We start from the raw sequence: 6,442 nt of genomic DNA on the forward strand, positions 1-6,442 counted from the left end.
AATATTGAGGCTTAAGTATAGGCGAATTAACAGCATTTAATATTAATATTTTTCTTAAAAGAGAGGCAAACATTTCACATCCTTCTTATGCAGAATAATGCTCATCTACCAGTAAGATATCCTACTGACTCACTTTCACAATTGTGAAATAATTTTGAAGTTCTAACTGTAATTTTTAATATGCCAATTCAAAACTAAGAAAGCTGCAGAAAAAATCAGTCTGTTCCAACAGACACCTGCACAGGTTGTCCCTGAAAAGGCCTGTAATGTGTTTAAACTTGCACTCTACCTACCCTAGCCATAGGGTTAATGATTGTTTGGTCCTTTAGCCACAGTTCATGTCTTATGCCTCACTAGATCAGATAAATGAGATAATTAAGGAACATGAGGAAAGCTTGCTAAGGACTGAAGCAAACATTGAACAGATGACTCTCTATTTATTCCCATTACACATGATGCAGTTCTACACACTTTATACATATAGTTGTATGTTTGAGCATCTCCACATACCAAAGCACAGTTTGGCTTCTCTTCCCTCCAACACTTTTCATATACAAGCCAAGTAATGTGCACATTGCTTGACAGGTACCAGGTAAGGTCCATTACTCAAACATATAAGACTGTTGTTTCAGCAAGAGCATTATTTCTCAAATATACAACCCCCCCTGGAAAAACAGGTAGTTAGTGGCAAGAACATACTACAAAATGTAGGATGTTCTTCAGCCATTACATGGAAACATACTCCTCTTAAGGTAATAAGTTGCTTAAACAGTTCCAAAAGTCTCTTTGGGCAACTTATTTCAGTTAACTTTGGTTAATCCACCACACAATGGTAGAGTTTTCTGGTTTCGAGTGTAAGGCCAGGAAGTTTTATTTTCTGGGCAGAATACATGAAGTTGAGTGACAACAGTAACAATGTCTGTGCAAGCTTTCCAGCTTATTGGCCACTACAAAGTAATGAACTAGAGAAGGCTTGATAAGTTAATGTCCACATATCTTCAAGTTAAGTTCCTTCTGATTGTACATGAAAACTGTGATCAAGGAAAGGCAGCTGAAAATCCTGAGAGCACAGTTCAAGTTCTTTCCCCCACTCACACCCATGTTTTTTTAAGCAAAGTTGGGAAATGGTCATAAGTTGAAACGGGGGGAAAGGCCGGGGGGAAAAGGCCAAAGCTCCCCCAATCCATAACTTTTTTTTTTAATGGATTTGACACTCTGGTGTCAAATTTAGAGAAAATACAATCTGCACATTTTACATTAAATCCTTAAGTTAAATCCTTAACTTAAAAATATATACATGTTACAGTTCATTTAACTAATGTATCCAAGACTAGTTTCTTGTGTTCTATGAAAAATTGTGTATTCAATTCTCTAACACAGCATTCAGACTTGCAATTCCTTTTACACCATTGCCCTCTAGTGGTTTTGATCTTTAAATTTATTTTTAAGGAGCAGGCCATTCCTGTCCCTTTAGTGATCTAGTACTTATAAAGAAAATTTCAATAGCTCTAATTTTTGTATGCAGTAAGTGCTCTGCAGTTAGAGAAGAAAATGCAGATAAGGTCTCACTTCACCTAATCAGCTCTTCCTTTGTGATATTTTGTTTAATTTTAAGAAGTGCTTTTAATTGCAGATGGAATTAATTAGTTTTATGAAATGTAGCACATGAACCTCAAACTCCACTTCAGACTACTGATTTAGCCTGCTGTTATTCCATACTTTCGCCAAAGCAGAGAATGAGATACACAGCACACATGAACTACTGCTGGCTGTTTATCTAAAATGTACTATTGCAATAGTTTTGTAGCAAAAATATTTATCCACCTTTAAATAAGACAACCATAAAAATTCAGGACACTATGACTTTTTGCAGGGAGTTAATTGTAAAATTAACTGCCACAAGAGAGGAGCCCCAAAGAGGAGATACAAGGACAATACCCGCCTCGCCGATACTGCCTAAGGAGGCCTTCCACTGTGCTTTTGCAACCAGCCTTGCCTTTCCCACATCAGTCTTTTTAGCCATCAGAATGCTTGCAGAAAACATGGGTAAAGTCCTTCTCATATCTTCATTCATAAAGCCTAGCCATGATCATGATGATGAATTGTCAAAAGTAATTCTGGAAACGAAGCCTAAGTCACCGTATACATGACGGCCACAGTAACAGTGTCGCACTCCAGCCATCACTATATCTTTTCCAGGCCCCTAGGGTAGTCCTTGCAGGATAACCAAATGTACATGATACCCATCTCCACAAATTTGTTATAATCAAGTAGTTGCTATCAGGATGTAGCAACATTGAGGTATCTTTAGCTGCGTGTGTGGGAGGGCCAAGTTATCTCCCTTCCCATCACCCTCCTAGCAGAGTGTTTGGTGCAGATTCATAATGACATCCAATAAGTAACCAGGAGAGAGATTTCTCAAGTCACAGAAGAGGCAATTACTCTTTCTAGATGACCCATTCTAGACACTTGAATCCAAACATCTTTGATTCAGTGCCATCTTGGATGATATTCACCACAACACTGTCACTAATGCAGAAACTTTCATTATTTGGATAGCAATGGAAAGGGACCTGGATACAGAAACTAATACAACAGTGTTGACTAGAGAAGGATTGATTTCACAATTACACTTTAAGAACTGAAAAACTAAAACTTGGATCCTTAAAATTTTTAGGTGAAGTGTACAAAAAGTCCTCAGCCTTTCTCCCACGTGTCGTGAGAAAGGACACATATCACCACCTCAAGCACCACCAAGAGCAGCAAGCAGCTCCGCTAGTAGTGTCCACATCCAGTTCTCAGCTAAGCTGCACACATATCTAACATGATCTGGGTACCACTGGTCACTTGAATGGGTTATAGCTTTTTTTTTTTTTATATCATCTCACAATAATGGTCCGATATTACTCACTCCAAAGAAATAAACTAAACTCCATCACACACCTAGTAGTTAACCAGTTTCTGGTGTCAGTCATCCCTTTAGTATATTTCTGGATTTGACTCCTTTAGCACCTTCACATTCATTGGAGTACCAACACGACCACCCTCCACCTCAGCTTAAGCACCAGCAATAGAGTTAAGCCCAGCTTGCTCCAGTCAAGATTGCATTTTACAGAGGCAGCCACTGTGTTTTATACTCAAGTGAATGCTGCCAACAGTTGGGAGATGTGGATGCAGGCAAACAATCACCAAACAATACATGTTTGGCTCAAGTGGGACTCAAACTGCTGCAAGAAGGCTTAATCCTGCCAAGCACTGAGCACTTATTTGGAAGCACCAACCGCCTTTAATTCTTACTTGCTCCAGTGGCTCCCAAGGGTATGATGAACATCCAAGGAAAATACCCCCAAGATCCTTTCCTTACTCATCCTCAGATTCAAGTAGGTAACTAGAGTAACTATTGTCACAAAGTAGTTTAAGTCACATATCCAACACAGGAAAAGAAGCACTGATGATTTTCAGAGAGGTCATCTACTATTCAATCTCTATCAGAAGGGATCAGTTAAGAGATAGAAATATTTCGTCTGTGAAAGACTGAAAGTTATGGTGTCTGATTTTAAGAACACTGAGCTAGCATAACTGGAGAACTTAAACAGTAACCAGTAACAAATTCCCAGGTATACCCTCTGGTAGTTTCAAAGCATTACATGAGCATCACAGAGGTTTAGCCTCCAGATATGTAAGCAAATGGCTGAGCACATCATATCTACGCCCTTGGGGAGCCAAAGCCATGTACGGAACCTTTGCTAAAGCAGAGCTGGTTCATAATTCAGACAGAGGCTTCTTTCCAGTACCTCACTTGCTTACTAATGCCTTTGCAGGCACCTTATGTTAGTTCCAAGTAATTAAAATCACTTAACCTTTTTTCTCCTGTTGGCATTGCTACCTGACAATCACCTCACATGATTGTCACCCATGTAACTTTGAGAGCTGCTATGGCTGTACAACTAAGGTTTACAAATTTTCCTGTTCATTATATACACACACCACACAAAGTTCAGTGCTATTACAGTGACAATTCTTCAGCTGTAAAGATGCCTCAGTTACCAACACCTACCAACCCCCCCTGCTTACATTAGTAAGAATTTTATACCACATATGAAGTAGAGGTTTACACCATCCATGTTCTTTGTTACACTATACACTTCATGTTCTCTCATTCACATAAGCAATATTGACAAATCTTTAATGAGCAAGTTTTAAAAATAGACCTTTATCAAAAAGTTACAAGTTGAGACTGCTCTACATAAAACCAAACCATTTCAAGTTGTGTGTACCCTGTGAGTATAAATATTTCTAGTACAGACATAACTGAAGCAACCAAGTATCAGTTCATTTTAACTGAATTGCAACCAAGCAAAAATATCCAAAACAAGTATTATAGGCATAGTTACCAATTACTTTGTTATGCCTTAAAGCACAGAGGTCTAGAAAGCTTGTCACCCACCTTTGCATCAAGAAACAGAATGGATTTTCATCAGGATTTTCCAAGTAGCAGAATAGAATTAATTATCAGCAGTTACATTGAAAATACAGCAAATTGATACATCAATGGATAAACTCCTACAGTTTGAACATAGACCAAACAATCTGCAATTCACCAATTTCCAAATAAACTAGCTGTGAGATCACCTTATTAGACTTATTAGACACTTAAACAAGTGATCTACACATCAGAACATGATCTGTCATTGAGATTGACTCTGTTATTGCAGTAGAACCTAAGAAGGAAAACAGGTTTGTCCATAAAGCAGTTAATGCCTGGAGTTTAGGGCATTAGAGGTTCCAGTGATCTTGTTTCAGGTCCAGGACAAGGGCACAGGAGGCTGCACCGCCACTCACTGCTGGTGCTGTAGCCACACACACACACCACTGCTGCGCTGCTCCCACTGGGAATTCCTCAGCTGGGATGGCAGTCCCACATCTGCAGCCCTAAACACCCATTTCCTTGACATCTCAAGTGCAATTGGCCTTCAACTCCACAGTCAGCCAGCAAAGCAGCATCAATCCTTCAACCACAGAGCACCAATATAGACCCTTACTTCAGTCACAGGTTGCATCACCAAAAGCTCCTGAACAGTCCTGGATAGCATCAACAGTTGTTTCAGTGCCAGCATCCTCATTTTTCCCTTCTTCCCCAGGCTGCTCCCCATGGCCCTGGGCAGAATTCACCACTGTGGTGCTCTTACTGGTGCAGCAGCCCATTTGGGACTCCAAGGGCCAGCAAGGGGGATTCCTGTAGGTTGCTACAGAAGGCTCCCTGCATTGCAGGAACAAGGAAGAGAACTCCAAGCGAAATAGACCCTGTGTTGAGGCAAACACATTTGGTTTCTGGGACAACCCTGATCCTGCCAAGCCAGCACTGCCTGATGAGCATGGGGATTACAGTAGCAGCAAAGTTCTCAGGCTTGCAACAATCTGGTCTAACAAAGGCAAGGAAGCCATTTGTCATTAGGGTTCCTTCTAGCCCAATAATTCACAATTGTCTTGCCCTAAGAAGTCTGTTTAATTTCAACTTTTAAATATCCTACAGCTCAGTTACTAGGAAACAGTGCCTAGCTACAGCAAAGATGTGTTTTCACAGCAAGAAGTCTGTACAACTTGGTAACTCTTTTCGCTGTTATAATCTATACTCCTATCTAAGTAGTAGGTGTTTTAAACAGTAATATCCTTCATAGCTCTGTTCCTTTTGCTTTAATGGTTTGAGAATCTGTTTAAGTCCCAGTGCTTGTCCTAATAACGCAATCTCTCCTTGAGGGATGATTTTTTTTTTCAGTTTTTATTCCCATTTACCCTTAAATTTGTTTTCCCATCTGAAGGAACATGGCATTTAAGCTTAAACATGCTTAAATCTCTTGATTTAGCATTATTTCCTCTCTGCTGAAACAGAGGGCACGTTTTGATCATCTTCATTGCTTCCCCAAGAATGAACAGCAAAGTTTCACAACAGTACCTGGATTTTTGGAAGGGAGATGATGTGGAGGGGGTCAGACCCCAGTTTTTATTCCCATTTACCCTTAAATTTGTTTTCCCATCTGAAGGAACATGGCATTTAAGCTTAAACATATCTTCCATTAAAAAATAAGTAAAAGCAAAGTGTTATTGTCTTTCAAATGGATGCACAGTTGTACACAGGCAGTTTTAGGACTGCAATTGCAGAGCAGCAGCATGGCACCACATAGTCCTTTATCTTCCAGATCTAGACAAGGTTGCAACTGCATATTAAAACTGCATGTCTTTTCCTGCATATATGGCAAAACTTGAATTAAAACCCATGAAGGTGAACTGCCTTACTCTGAAAGAGGGTTAATGCTAGTATACAAGGTCTCCCACAGAGGTAAAGAGAAAACGTTCAGTTCTTATGGGGCAGAGACTATTCATCTCACTGCACAGTGCTTTACACTGTGGATGAAACACTGTTTTTGCCTCAGGTGAAGAATCC

The sequence above is a fragment of the Tinamus guttatus genome, unplaced genomic scaffold (genome assembly GCF_059628265.1).
Source record: "Tinamus guttatus ecotype Peru unplaced genomic scaffold, ASM5962826v1 Tinamus_guttatus_pri_ptg000389l, whole genome shotgun sequence".
Taxonomy (NCBI): Eukaryota; Metazoa; Chordata; class Aves; order Tinamiformes; family Tinamidae; genus Tinamus; species Tinamus guttatus.